The sequence below is a fragment of the Poecile atricapillus genome, chromosome 26 (genome assembly GCF_030490865.1).
Source record: "Poecile atricapillus isolate bPoeAtr1 chromosome 26, bPoeAtr1.hap1, whole genome shotgun sequence".
NCBI lineage: Eukaryota > Metazoa > Chordata > Aves > Passeriformes > Paridae > Poecile > Poecile atricapillus.
In genome coordinates, this window is record NC_081274.1 from 5685904 (window position 1) to 5701163 (window position 15260).

Consider the following 15260-nt stretch of genomic DNA (forward strand, 5'->3'; position numbering starts at 1 on the left):
TTGCCGCTGGGGCCTGGGCAGGAGGCGGTGGCGGAGCAGCGCTGGCTCGTCCCGCTTCGTGTCGGGAGGCCGGAGGTGGCTGCGCTGTGCCCGGGACGCTGCGCTGGGGCCGCCTCCGAGCTCCGCCGCCGCCTCACCGGGCTCCGGCCGCTGCTGCAGCCGCTGCCGGGCCCGCACAGACGCTCCGGCAATGGCGGCTCTCCTGCCCCACGGCCGCCCTGGGGGCGCCAGCGGGGCCGGGCTTGTCCCCGCTCTGCCCAATCAGCGCGCGCCAGAGCCACGAGTGACGGCAGAAGCAGCCAATCGCAGCCAGCGGCGGGCTCTGCACACGGCACGGACTCGCCTGCCTTGGGCTGAGCTCCGCCATTTCTCGTTAGCCTGGGCTGAGGAGCGGCCCCGGCGCTGGGCCCGGCCCGGGCAGGAGGCCAAGGAAGCGCCGCTGCGCTGAAGCGCCGAGAGCGCGGGGTGCCCGGGAGCTGAGGGCGCTGCGAGCTGGGGGTGAGTCCGGGATGGAGCAGGGTATGCCGGAGCGAGGCCAAAACTCTGTGACTCTCCTTCCTGCCCTGGGCGGGGAGCAGAACACACAAGGAAAGGCTCGGGGGTCTGGATGAGGGTGGGGACAGTTCAATCCTTGGTCACGGGCACAGCACACCTGACTTGGGGAAATTAATTGAATTTATTATCCGACATGTCAGAGCAAGAAAATGAGAAGTAAAGTAATTCTTACGGAAATCCATCTTCCCCCCAGCTCTCCCTCCTTCCCGGGCTTAACTTTGTGCCCCTCTCCGTCCCCCTCCCCGCCCAGAGGCACAGGGATGGGGGTCACAGTCAGGTCATGTCAGTGCCTCCCCCTGAGGGACAGGAATCCTTGTCCTGCTGCAGCCTGGGGTCCCTGCCAGGGGCCAGAGTCCCTCAGGACCAGGCTGCTCCAGCGGGGATCGCCAGGGGGATCCCCGAGTCCGGCCAGGAGCCACTTCCATGGCTCTGCAGGGGCTTCCCCCGGGCTCGGGGCCTCTCTCAGGCACCCCCTGCTCCGGCCCGGCCTCATTGCCCCCCTCACCCCCCCATGCAGCGAGTGCCCGGGCAGGGAGATCCACGATTTCAGCGGGGCTGAATCTTGGAGTTTCTGAGCTTTATTGGGCTAAATGTTGGTGATTTTTTCTTTTTTTTGTGGGGGCTGAATCTTTGTATTTTGGGGGGATATCAGGTTTTTGGTGTTTTGGAAGTTTTTGATCTGTCTTTGTTAGCGTTCAGGAACACACATAATCACAGACTGATTATATGCAGGTGCTTTATTGAAGCGCGCACGAACTAGGGGTATCAGCAACCCAAATCTAGCTCAACCGTCTTTGTTCAAAGTGCACATATTTCTAGAATTTCAGCTGTAGCAGTAATCACTGTAACAACCTTATCAATATTGCTTCATTAATATTGGTTGATTAACTTTATCTATATTGCTTCATGAGACTTAGCTCATCCTTGTATGAACATGTACGAATCTTATCTCTGGGTGGGTATCCTGGAGACCCCAAGTACCACTTCCCGTTACCATAAACATTTCAGCTTGCTAGTCCATTCCTAATACCAAGCATTGTTGTGGCCTACCTCTACAAGATTTTAAGAAACATTTTCAGAAACATTTAACCCCATAGTAACATATTTCATCTCTTTGAAAGTATTTTACTTTACTATAATAAGTGTAAGGCTTTCACTATATGCAGTCCTTTTTCTGAGTTTATACTTGATGTTCATCTTCGAATCCACAGTTGTCGTAAGCGTTGTTACACTCTGGAGGACTTGGTGATGACAAATGCGGATGTGGATCTCTGTCCCGTGTCAGTGCCTTTATTATCTTCTGGTTCCAGGATACTCTTTTCTTTATCTCTCCTTTCAGAACTGCACAGATTAACCAGATTGCTAAGAACACAATCAGTAGGATTATCAGACTCTCAAGAATAGATTTGATCCAGGAGCTCACATTCCATCCTAACCCTTCAAAACTTTTATCTACCCAACTTGTGGTCAGATTTTCCCTCTCTTTCTGTGCTTCATGGTCTATTTGTTTTAATTGATTAATGTCGTGTTCTACATCTGCAGTTCCATTTGGGATGTGGATGCAGCAGTGATCAATTTGTCCTTTTAGGTACCCGCACACTCCGTGTTCTTTCAACAATAACATATCTAAAGCCAGTGTGTTTTGCAGGGTCATTTTAGTTGTGGCTTGTAATTGTACATTTAGCTCTCTAAATCCCTCTTTGGTAACTCTTGCCAATCTTTCTACCTGACCTGTAAGTTTGTACAACATCTTTCTGTTGTTATAATTTGCTATTGGAGCAAAGAAGGATTCCAGAGCCCACTCAGATTTTACACTACTGGAGGGTTCCTGACATCTTTCTTTATCTTCAATTTTCCTGAACTTCTTGTCTTGTCCTTATTTGCAGAAGTTCATGCTCTCCCTTGAATGGGGACGTTTTCCAAATTGGGCATAAGGTGGGGAGGCCTAAAGTAATCTCTTTTACTTTTTCACCTACAGGCAAATGTGTTGTCCAGGTGCCATCGCTTGCTGCCCATCCAAATTGGCCTGGACTCTGAATTGTACTTGTGCTCCATATTACCTTTTGGATCACTTGTCCTGTCTTGTCATTTATTTCCCCTTGCTTGTGTTTGATTCTTCTGCAGGCACATCCAATTTGCAGAGCTACCACAAGTGGTGGCATTTGTTTTATTTCTTCATCATCAGAAGTCCAGTCCTAAGTTTTGTTCCATACCCACCAATTCACTTTGTCTGCCTCCATTCTACTACTGGTTGCAGTGTTCCATACCCCTGGATCTGTTTCATTTTCAGAGCCTTCCCACTTAATGCACCAAGGGCTATCTGCCATAGATTGGAATTTCTGAAGCACACTCATTGACCATGCACTGTCCCAAGCTTCAGCCCGATCTTTTCCTTCCTGTCCTTCACACTTCCACTTCAACACAGGAATCTTTTCTTTAATAACCTTTGCTATCTTTTCATAACACCATCCATAATTCCCTAATCCCCCATCCCAGCCTAGTTTTGGTTCATACTTTCCTCTATTTTCATGACAATCCCATGTAGATGAATACTTTGGCTTCACAGCGTTTTCAAACACTGTCTTATTTTGGTTTTCGTAATCTATTTGCAATACACAGCTCACATTTTCATTTTTATTCTTTTGTATTTCAGGAAATTTTGATGTTATAATTCTTTAATTTATTGGGTCTCCTGCTGCCTTTGTTATTGGCAGACAGGCAGTTATTTTGCTGCTGTTTTGCACGTTGGCAAAATCTTTAATTAATGCAATCATCCCATTTTCTGCCTGAATAGTATTAGAGACTTTTATCACTTGTGTTTCTGGCTGCACCCCCACATCCCTCTTCATTCTCAAATGAAGAGTTGTCAGCTGATCCTTTTGCATTTCACATCCCAAGGTAACAGTGATTCCAACTGATGGCAGTGAAGGCCATAAAATAATCCCCATTGCAGTCACCAGCAACCTAGACATTTGAAACAATCAAACCCGCTTTATCTGCAGCTTTGTTGGCCCCACAGTTTGTGCAGTCCACAGTGCAGGGGAAACCTTCTTCACTCTGGTGTAATGTATGCAGGGATCCAGTCCAGCTCCTTTGACTGCTGTCAAGGTAGTTAACAGTACCTGATAGGGTCCATTCCACCTTTCTTTTAATGGTTCTTCGTTCCAGCTTTTAACGTACACTTCATCTCCCGGGGGGATGTCATGAACTGGATTCTCAAGAGTCAGCAGCCTGTTCCACACAAGGGTGCTCCGAAGTCGAGCTCGAGCTTTTCCAAGAGACAGAACATAATTCGACACCTCTTGCTTCCCTGTAACATGTACATTTGGATTAGGTTCAGGGGATTCATATGGTTTCCCATCCAATATCTCATAAGGACTGACTGACATCCCGCTTCTAGGCTTTATCCGAATCCTCAGCAGTGCTATTGGTAAAGCTTGTGGCTACTGCAATTTAGCCTCTTGGCATATTTTGCTGATTTGCCTCTTCAATGTCTGATTCATCCTCTCTACCTGTCCACTGGATTGGGGTCTCCATGGTGTATGGAGATGCCAAGCTATTCCCAGTAACCTACTCACCTCCCTCACTACTGTGGCTGTGAAATGTGGGCCCCTATCTGATGATATTCCTAGAGGCACCCCAAATCTTGGAATGATTTCTTGCAGTAACCACTTGACTGTCTCCTTTGCTTGATTTGTGTGACAGGGAAGAGCTTCTGGCCATCCTGAAAATGTGTCAACCCCTACCAATAGATATTTGAATCCTCGTGTTCTTGGTAATTCTACAAAATCTACTTGCTAATAATTTCCTGGTTTTCCCTAATTGTGCCTGTCGTCTAGCCACTGGATTGTTCTTTAAGCAAATTTCACATTTTGAAATTACTGATTTTGCCATTATTAACATCCATACTAAAATTAAATTTTGTTTTTACAATTTCACCAATGCCTCTGCATCCCAATGACATTCATTATGTTTAATTTGTAGAATTTCCCTCATTATCAAGGAGGGTACCACTACTTGTCCCTGTGTAGTCACATACCACCCTTCTGAATTCTTCTGTGCATTCAGTGAGCGTCCCAATTTCTCATCTTCTATTGAATATTTTGGTTCTGGGGGTAAATTGAATTGAGATACATTAGTTTTTAAAGGTATCGATGCCATTGCAGTTTGCGCTTCTTGAGCAGCTTGTCGGGCTGTCCAGTCTGCTTTCCCATTTCCTTCATGAATTTTGGAGTTTCCTGATTGGTGAGCTTTGCAGTGCATGATTGCTACTTGCTCAGGCTTTTGTACTGCTTTTATTAATTGCAGGACTGCATCTTGATGTTTAATGTGTGTGCCTTGAGAAGACAGCAGTCCTCTTTCTTTCCACAGTGCCCTGTGTACATGCACCACTCCAAAAGCATGTTTTGAATCAGTCCAGATATTTACTTTGTTCCCTTCACTCATCTCTAATGCCCTGGTTAAAGCAACCAGTTCTGCTCGTTGGGCAGATGTGTTTGCTGGTAAGGAACAAAGCTGGATTCAAGAGGTTAGCTGTCTTTAGTGTGACATCATCCTGCTCGGTTAGGATTACCTAGAATTTCATCATCCTGCTTGGAGATAGCCAATTGTCGTTCTAATTGGGAACGGCAGAAAGAACGACACGGACTCTCAAGGGAGTCAGAACAGGAGAGAATCTCTAGTTTATTGCTACAGCCATGTTATATAGACTAGTTCATGGAAAGTACAGAAAGGAAACTCTTATTGGTTAGTAAAGTGCTACATTACCATCATTGGCAGTGGGGTTCACCACCCCCCTGACCCTCTCCTGCAAGGAAAACACGGGAACAGACAAACAGCACCTGCAGGCTGTTTTCTGTCTTTGAGGATTGTTTTGAATCCTCCCAGGAATTTCCCAGGCTAGCTTCTCAGGCAGGGCTGGCAGGCCATGGGCCTACAGCCTGCTCCAAAGGTAGCCTCCACAGCCAATGGCCCCCCTTTTGTTCTAAAACAGTGGTCACCATGTGTGGCACATAGACATCTGTGTGTCTACCCATCGTGAGTTTCCTGGCTTCTTGGATCAGCATCACAGTGGCTGGAACTGCCCGCAGGCATGAAGGCCATCCGGCACTCACGTTGTCAAGTTGTTTGGAAAAGCAGCCTACCAGCCTTTTCCAGCTTCCCAAATGTTGGGTCAGCACTCCCAGTGCTGGGTGTGATCTTTCATGCACAAACAGCTGAAAATCTTTGTACAAATCAGGCAATCCTAACACCGGAGCTGTTGTCAATGCCTCCTTCAGTCTGAGGATGGCCTCCTTCTGTGGTCTGCCCCAGGTAAGCAGTTGTGTCTTCTGGGCTTCATACAGGGGCTCTGCAATTAGTCCATAGTCCATGATCCACAGGTGGTACCACTCCGTCATCCCAAGGAAAACTCACAGCTCATGTAGGTTCTGGGGTTCTGGAATGGCACAAATAGCTTGAATACGATTAGTACCCAGCTTACATTGCCCTTGTGAGATTTCACACCCCAGGTAAATCACAGTCTACTGGGCAATTTGTGCCTTTTCCTTAGACACCTTATATCCTCCCATTCCTAGTTGATTTAAAATTTCAATTGTTACCTTTAAGCAGGTTGTTTTCTGTAGCTGTCAGTATATCATCAACATACTGTAACAGCAGGTATTGTTCTCTCGGTACTTGCCCATTCTCAGTCCAAATCTCCAGCTCCTTCACCAGCTGGCTTCCAAATAGGGTTGGACTGTTCTTGTATCCTTGTGGGAGTCGTGTCCAGGTGAGCTGGGTTTTCCTTCCATTGTCTGGATTTTCGGATTCAAAGGCAAACAGTTTCCTACTTTCTTTGTCAAGGGATATGCAGAAAAAGGCATCTTTTAAATCAATTCCAGTAAACCATTTCTATTTCTCTTTCACAGATGTCAACAATGTGTAAGGATTAGCTACCACTGGGTAAATATCTTTAGTTATTCCATTTATTGCTCTCAAATCCTGTACTAGTCTGTACTCATCATTTGGTTTCTTCCCTGGAAATATTGGTGTATTCAATTCTGATTCACATTCTTCTAAAATTTGGTACTTCAAAAACTTTTCAATAATCTTTACTATTCCTTGCCGTGCTTCTGGCTTTATGGGATACTGTTTAACCTGGACAGCTTTTGCTCCTTCTTTGCATTCTACATGTACTGGTTGTGCCAACTTAGATTTTCCTGGTATGTCTGTTTCCCATACAGAGGGAATTGCTGCATCCTCTACTTCCCGAGGGATAGTAGGGACTGTTTTTTCTTTTATCATTAAGATTTGTCCTGTCTTTGATTCAGGTATTTTCATGAAAAGCTCCCCATTTACAAAAGGTATCACTGCATCAAGTTTTGCTAATAAATCTCGTCCTCAAAGTGGAATTGGACACTCAGGCATATCTAAAAATTCATGTGTTAACACTTTGTTTCCAAAGCACAAATCCAGGGGTTGCAGGAATGGTCAATTTTCCTCCTTCCCTGTGGCTCCAGCTATTGTTGCTGTTTTGTCTCCAGTTTGCCCTTTTAGATCATTTAGCACAGAATATGTAGCCCCCATATCCACCAGAAATTTTACTTCTTTATCTCCCAATTGTATAGTTACTAAAGGTTCTGGTATTGGTTTTTGTTCTGATTCTAGTCAGCTGCTGTACTCCCCCAGCACCATTAATTTGGAGGCGTCTTGGTTCTGATTGAACTGCTTGCCCTGGTTAAACCAATTTGGGCATTCATTTTTCCAGTGCCCCTCTTGTCTACAATAATCACATTGATTTAACCCCAATCTTGGCAAAACCCATCCCCCTCGTCCTCTGCCAAGTCCGCCCCTCCCCAGTCCACGACCACCTCTGCCGCGACCTCTGAAACCTGGATTCTCTCTTCCTTGGATCACTGCCAAAAGATTTTGCTGCTGCTTTTTACTAGCTTCCTTTTCCCTGTTATTGTATACTTTCCAAGCCACTTCAAGTAATTTATTCAAATTCCTTAAATCTTCTCCTTCTAACTTCTGCAATTTTCTCCTAATATCATCCTGTGACTGCCCAAGAAAAATGAACGCAAGCTGAACATTCGCTGTTCTGTTTCTAGTTGAAGACCTGTATACTTTCTTGCTGCCTCCTTAAGGCTTTCCAAAAATGCAGCAGGGGATTCTTTCTTTTCCTGTCTTACCTCATACAATTTAGACCAATTCACAGCCTTAGGTACAGCATTCCAAACCCCTGTCTGGAGCCACTCTTGATATCTCTTCAGCCTCCGCATGTCCCCAAAGGCATTGGGATCCCACCCCGGATCCTCGGTTGGAAAGTTCTCATCTAAAGTCGCCGTCACCACCCCAGTTCTGAGATCTTCTCTCACCTTCTCCTTGGCTGCTCTAAGCACCATCTCTTTCTCAGTAGAGTCCATTAAACTCTCAACTATTACTTGTATATCATCCCAATCTGGATTCTGAGTTTTCATAATCATTTTTACCACCCCTGCTACTTTATCAGGATTTTCTCTCTAAGTTCCAGCTGATTGTTTCCAAATTATCAGGTCTGCGGGTGAAAAAGGAACTTCCACAAACACCAGCCCTTCTACTCCTACTCCTTGTCTCAAGGGGGCAATCACAGTCCGCCTTTGTCTGCCCAAATCTTTTCCCATTCTACCCAGAACCGGAGCAAGCTGTGACCGAGTCCGATGGGATACCGGTGTTGCTGATTTATTATCATCACCCCGCTACTGCTGTCTTCCTCCCCAGCATTTTTCACATTTCCTTGTATCACAGTTAGATTTTGATCATCTCCTGGAGAAGAAGGATCAGGTGAAGGTGGTAGAGGAGGATAAAGAGGGCAAGGTGAAGTGGGATTAGGCGAGATAGGGTTAGGTGAAATAGGATTGGGTGAAGCGGAGGCAGACAAAACAAAATCGGGTTCTTTTGGTTCTGCTGAAACCACTTGTAAATCAACATCCATCTCTTTTCCCCAACACAAACTTTCTTTTAATGCCAGGTGCTCTAAAGAACTTTTTCCTTTTACACAAAGCTCACATTTATCACTCACACGTGCCTTAACTGCCATCAATCCACACTCAGCCTGCCATTCTGGCTTGTCTCGCAAATAGAAAAACAAATCAACGTACGGAACTTCATCCCACTTTCCCTCTGGCTTACAGAACAACATCAACTGTAAAATGGTGTTGTACTGCAAAGATCCATTTCTCGGCCACTTTTCCCCACAGTCCAGGTCATATCCTGGCCACCATGTATTACAATAATCAATCAACTTTACGTAAATCTTGCCCAAAGTTTCCCTGTTTCCAATGTGCTAATAAGCACCCCAAAGGAGAAGTACGTGGTACAGGGGCATTGCCACCTCAAATCCCTTTAAGCTTCTCCATGTTACAGTTACAATGCACCACACACCACTGCTGCCCAACCTGCAACGCTTTCACACTTGTCTGACAGACGGCGCCTGGGCAACACCAGGAATTCCTCCAGCCCAACCGTGCAAAGCTTTGGCTGCGTCTTCTCGGCAGGCACCAGAGCAGAGCGAAAAGCACCTTACCTCTCTCAGAGGGACGTTGTGAGTGGCGGAGACGGTCGCGGCCGGATGGGCTTCTGGAGAATTCGTGGCTCTGTGAAGTCTTTGTTCTTCTGGAAGTTGAGGAATGTAGCGGGACTTGGTCTGAGCAGCAGTCCTTGTCAATTAGTAACATTTTCTAAAACTGGTGATTTCTCCCATTGTTGCCTTATGTACAAGTCCCTGGCCCTATCTCCAAGCAGATTCACTCATTGCCTCTGTTTTTTCTTCCTGGGTGTTCTTTGGTTTTGGGATTGCTCTCAGTGCCCTCATTCTCTGTCCTTTTGTAGCCGTTTGTGGCTCAGGAGGCCTGGCTGCCACCTGCATCCCCTTGCTCAGCTGCTGAATGAGCTGCACTCAGCAAGGTGTGGTGCATGGTAAAAAGATGAGAGTTGCTGTAGCACATGAGAGGAGAAACAGCATTAGTTTAACCCATGGTCTGCCAGGGAAGCACAAAACCGTGTCCCATTCCCACCCTTTCCACGTTTGAGCAAGTACATGATCTGCTTTGCTATTTCCTTTTTTTTTTAATCTGTTTCTGCACCTTTTCCTTGCTGATCTGTTTTCCATCAGCAGTTTCAATCATTTAACTTTCCCCAAACCTCTCCTTTTTCTGCTAAAAGGTAATCTGATCCCATCCCATGCTGAAAGGTTGTGTTCCTCATCTGACTGGATTGGTTGGGAGGAAGGTCAGGAGCTGGAGCTGTCTGGTTGGTTATTTTTTCAATGACATCCTGGAATCTAATTATCGCATTGAAATGAGAAATGGTTTCTCTGGTACCTGATATGAATTCATCAGGGTTCCCAGGGTCTGGTCCATGGTGTTGCAGGATTTGTTCTGGTGGTTGTTCATCTTTTCCTCATTTCTGGACGCTCCCTTTAGCCAGGGCTGCATCAATTGTCAGCTTTTCTCATTAAATCATCACATACTTGGATTCCCAACTGATTTCTCTGACCTTGTGGTAGCAAATAAACGCCAGTGGTCTGATACACCCTATATAACATAGACAGTGACAGCACATGTTGGAGTGGGGACAGGGATGATTCCCCCCCACTTGTTTTAGTGAAGTTTTCACAACATTCCCCATCTTTTGTTTTCCTTTGCAGTTTAACCAATTTCTGCTGCAGAGTCATATATCCTCACAATGGGCTGTGCCTTTAACTGTGCAAATTCCATCTGTGCAAGCAGGCAGAGCTTGGGCTGAGGGGCAGAGGGAATCATTCCAATTCCTCCTGCAGGCAGGAAGCCCCTGGTCCATTGTACAGGCTTTGTCCCAGGAGTGTTAATTTGCATTTCTAAAGCTTCTTTCCTGGCTGCCTGGAAGGAAACTTCTCTTCCAGGGCAGCCATGGGATGACTCACATGTGGCCACTCCAAAAGTGACATTTTTGAAGAAAAAAATACTATACTATCTCTTTACGAGTTAAGGGGGTCACCGTTAAATCTCTTAGTTTTTAAAACTGAGGCATAAATGTGAACATTCAAAAATGCATACCAAGATTTTGCCATCATAACAGCCATGCACACACATTCCCAAAAAAATCCAAAGCAATATAGATATTTTCTGCTTCTTGCCCTAAGTCTAAAAACTGATTCTCCCAACCGTGGCCCAGCACTACCAGTCTGAGTAACAATATAGAAGTAGGATTATTAAAGAAAAGCATAATAATGGTGTAGTCTTGTCACCAAAACTTAGAGATGAATAAATACTCTCCAACAATATAAAATCAAGGCATGACTTGAGTCTGGCCAGAATGTGCAACAGAAATCATTAATTCCTCAGTTTGGCTGGGTGTGCAGAGAAAATCATTCCAAGACATTTGAATTTAATAGATGTTTCCTAAATTTATACAGTCAGAACCCATAGAAATCCCTTGGTTTAATGTTCATTGGTTTGAAGGTGTGGAGTTGTTAGGATTTGGTTTCCTGTTGCAGCCGGATTTCTGTGCCTGTGATGTGAATTAGGTGGGCACTCCTGGATTTCCTGCTCAGCCTTTTCCAGACCAGGTGTCTCCAGCTGTGCCTGGGGCAGTGTCTGGGGGAGATGTTGGTTGATGTTTGCTGCTGGGTGTTGATGTTTTGTTGATGGTCGTTATCTGGGAATCTTTTGGACTATTCCCAGTCTGTTGAGATGTTAATTTTATCTCTGCTGAGTGGTGGAAAAGAAGGATTAAAATTCCTTTCCCGGAGGCAGGGCAAACCATGTCCCTTTAGAGAAATAAGATTTGAAGCCATTTTAAAGTTGGTCTATTTTGGCAGCAGCTAATCCCAGGCAGGGCAGAGTGTGAGTGGAATTGAGAGGCAGAGTGGAATTGTCCCGGTGCCTTCCCCAGCAGCTGTGGCGAGGGCAGGCACAGAAAGGGCTGAAGCTGCAAGAGTGAGAGCAAGGATTGTCCCGCAGTGGCTGGAGATGGCAAAGGAGGGTGGCCAGGCCGAGGATTTGAGCAGAGGATCTGTGGGCAGGCCCAGGGGCTTCCCCCGCTGGGGAGCCCTGGCTGCTGCTGCGTTGCCTTCAGTGCAGGCTCAGGGGTGGCCTGTTTAATATTCCCTTCCAATTCAGATTTCTGAGTCTGGAAGAGCCATGGCTGGGGCATCAATTATTTTATTTTTTTCATTTTGTTAAGTTTTGTTCTCTTTCTTATGTGCACTCGATAACATTGAGACTATCTGGGGCTAAAGAAGTGACAAAATGTGTTGTCTGCAAAAGAGAATCCTCAATCCAGCTTCTGCAATTCCCTGTTAATTGTAAGAATTGTTCCACCTCCTTTTTAGTCCGGGGAAACATTATTTCTGCGATTCCCTGGGCCTTCTCTGGGGCAGTACAAGACAAAGCTTCAGTCAAAATAGGTCTCAAATATTTAACCATTTTCTCTACCATTTGCCCTTTATTTTTTTTCAGATACTCAAAGCTGCTTTTTTAGCCTGCAAATGAAGGCATTTCACAGAGGCTTCCTCTACCTCTTCTCCTTGTCCTCCTGACTGGATCAAGTCATCCACATCCTGCATTAAGCCAGTCCCTGGGGGTGAGGTCAATTCCTTTGATGTTTCCTGCAAGGCTTGCCCCAGTCAGGCCGGTGCTTCCGTGCATCCCTGCAGAAGGACCGTCCATGTCTTGAGCATTTTCCCTTCTACCTCTTGTTGCCAGCCCAAGGCAGAATTGTGTTTGCATCCTCTGGAAGTGGGCAGATCCCCAGAAAGCATCTTTTGCATCAAGTTGTGAATGGCAGCAGTGTGAGGAGGGCACCTGGTTCAGGCTGGTGTAAGGATCTGAGAGTGTGGGGTGCCTCGGTTTCATCATCTCATTTCTTCTTCTTGGGTCCTGCAGCATTCTGTGGATTCCATTGGATTTCTTGTTTGGCAGGATAGGAGCATTCTAGGGAGCCATCCCTGGCTCCCCAAGCCGTGCCTTGAGCAGGACTCCCAGACAGGCTGTGAGCCCTTCCTTCCCTCCCTTGGAACAGGGGATTGCTTTTCGACACCTCTTGTCCTGGTTGCTTGAGGGAAATTTGGAGAGGCTCCATATCTAATTTTGCCAATTTCCCTGGGGCTGCCCACACTTGTGGGTTCACTTCAGCCTAGGCTCTGCCAGACATTTGACACAGAGGTACAACAGAACCAGCCTCTGTATCATGAATTTGCATTCCAAATTTAGCCATCAAATCCCTTCCCAATAAATTACAATCACAATTGTGAGCAAATAAAAATTCCTGCATTTTAAACCCATCCCCCACATCTGCTAATAGTGGCTGAATAAAACACACCCACTCATCTTTCCCACTTAGTGCCTTAATTATTAAAATACTCCCTAGCACCTTTAGGCATAAGATTCTGAGTGGATGGAGAGGCCCCTGTGTCCATCAGGAAAGGTCTCCTCTGGATCCAGAGCCACCCTGAATGTTCCCAAGGGCTGCAGTGTGGTGGGTCCCTGGTGGAATGGGAGCTGTGACACCACTAAGAATCCGTGTCCATCAAGGGCTGAACTTGCTGGTGCTGAGGGTGCTCCTGTCTGTGCTTGCAGTGTCCTTGTGCCCTGCAGCTGGAAGGCTGATTCCTTGCCAGGGGCTGTTTGGGTGGGCTGTCCCCTGGCCAGGAGGGCAATGCCTGTGCCAGGTGCTTGTGGCCGAGGGTGTCCCCTGGGTGCTGGGGCCCCCTTGGGCCCTGGGCTTGATCCCTCAGGGGCTGTAGGAACTGTGCCATGGCCTTTGCCTTCAGCTTGGCCTTTTGCTCATCCCTTGCTGCATTCAGCTGCTGAGCCTTTGTGAGCAAGTGCTGCAGGGGCTTCTTGTGGCCCTGCTGCAGCCCCCCTCAGTGCCTGTGGGTGCTCATCGTGTGGCAGCTGCTGAGCTTTCTGCAAAATCCTTCCTTTCTGCAGGGACCCACCACAAAATGCTTAAAAGTTCATCTGGATCCTTGCAGGTGTAATCCCCATTTCTGAGCTGTTCCTTCCTGGTGCTGGCTGTGCTGAGGCTCCCCTCCCCAGCCCGTATCCCAGAGCCGGTGCCTGTCCTGCCGCAGTGTCCAAAGGCGGCCCCCCCGGCGGGCAGGGCCGGCAGCTCCACGGGGCCGGGCAGCGGCCGGGGCGTCCCGCAGCCTCCTGGGGGCCGGGGGCCACTGCCGGCCCTGCCCGGGGGGTGCTGGGGTCAGGCAGCGCCCGGCGCTGAGCCCCGGCTGCCCCACAGCCCCGGCCCGGCCCCACAGCTCCCCACAGGCCCCCAGCCCGTGCTCCCGGTGCCGCAGCTCTGCGCCCGCTCCTGCCGCTCCCAGCTCAGAGAAACCCCCTGAAATCCTGACCTCCTTCTTTTCCTGTCCTGGAAAACTGAGATACAAATGATCTGATGATAAGACCCTTCAGAGAAACATCCCAGTCTTCAGTATTTTTTTGTCTTCCTCCTCTTTTCCATCATCCTTTTTTTTACCCCATAGATTGCTCCTGCTGTTTCTTGCCTTAAGCACATTCCTGCACACTCCCCTTCAGCCAATCCCTTCCCAGCACACCAACACCATCCATCCCCTGTTGTCTAAATCCCTTCTGGACTTCCCTTATTGTCCCCCTGGGTGTCCATGTCCTTAATTCCCTCTGGGAGAATGTGCAAACGACCTCCACATGCTCCCAAGAGACCCTTGAGAGATATTTTGGGGTCATTATCCCTTTGTCCAGAATGCCCCTCTGGCATTCCATTTTCTCCCCACATTGGTCCTACCTGGATCCCACCTGTGCCCCCCCGGGCCTTGGCGCCCCCCTTGAGGGGAATTTGGGGAGGTGGGAGGGGGGAGCGCCAAGGCCGGGCCCCCCCGCGCTGTGGTGGCGGGAGCGGCTGCAGTGGGGAGCGAGTGCGGGCGGAAGCGGCCGAGAGCCCAGCGCTGCCCCAGGCCGAGCTGGCCCAGCTCCATCCGTGCCCCTGCGGTGGGATGCTGTGGGACTGGGGGGGAAGAGGGAGGCGGCAGTGGGTGCTGGGCCTGGGGGCAGGAGGAGAAGGGAAGGAGAAGCAGGGTTGAAGACCAAAATGGTGAAAGGATGCATGTGGGAGGACAAGGTGGGAATGTGCAGGAGAAGGAGAAATAGTAGGAGGAAGAGGAGTGTGAGGAAGAGTAGGGCCACAGGAGGAGGAGGAGGAGCAGGAAGAGGAAGCAGGACAAGGTTCCACCCTCCCTGTATGTGCAGTCCTGGGAGTGTTTCCCTGGAGGTGACTGGGGAGGGGATCCACGATTTTGATGAGGCTGAATCTTGGTGTTTCTTAACTTCATTGGGCTAAATATTGGTGCTTTGGTTTTTTGCAGGGTCTGAATCTTTGTATTCTGGATGGGGTTTTGCCTGAATTTCGTGCTTGGGTACTTTTTCATCATTGTTTTGATGTTTGGGCTGAATCTTGGTGCTTTGCTTTGTTAGAGACACAAGATGTCCAATGACTTTCTGAGATGAACTTGGGTAAGGAGGCACCCCCAGCCCAAGGCGCTCTCCTCTCTTTTTTTCCTCCTAACCAGGAATTTTCCTTCCCAAACTGTCCAGATGGAAGAGGAGGAGGAAAAGCCCTGGAGATGCCGAACAAGGAGGGGCTGCAAACCCAGTCCAGGGAGCTGCGAGGAGGAAAGATCCCCCCAGTGCCACGAACACGGCCAGAGATCCAACCAGAGCTCAGAGCTGGGG

At 47.9% G+C, this 15260-nt stretch overlaps 1 protein-coding gene across 1 annotated transcript in view; it reads left to right on the forward strand.

Annotated features, from left to right (window-relative positions):
* Positions 1-261: 261 nt before the first annotated feature.
* Positions 262-15260, forward strand: part of LOC131588565 (zinc finger protein 239-like) — a 129906-nt gene continuing 114907 nt past the window's right edge. Inside the window, exon 1 of the mRNA XM_058857512.1 lies at positions 262-498. The gene's annotated coding sequence lies outside the window, so the exon portion shown is untranslated. The remainder of the gene's footprint in view (positions 499-15260) is intronic.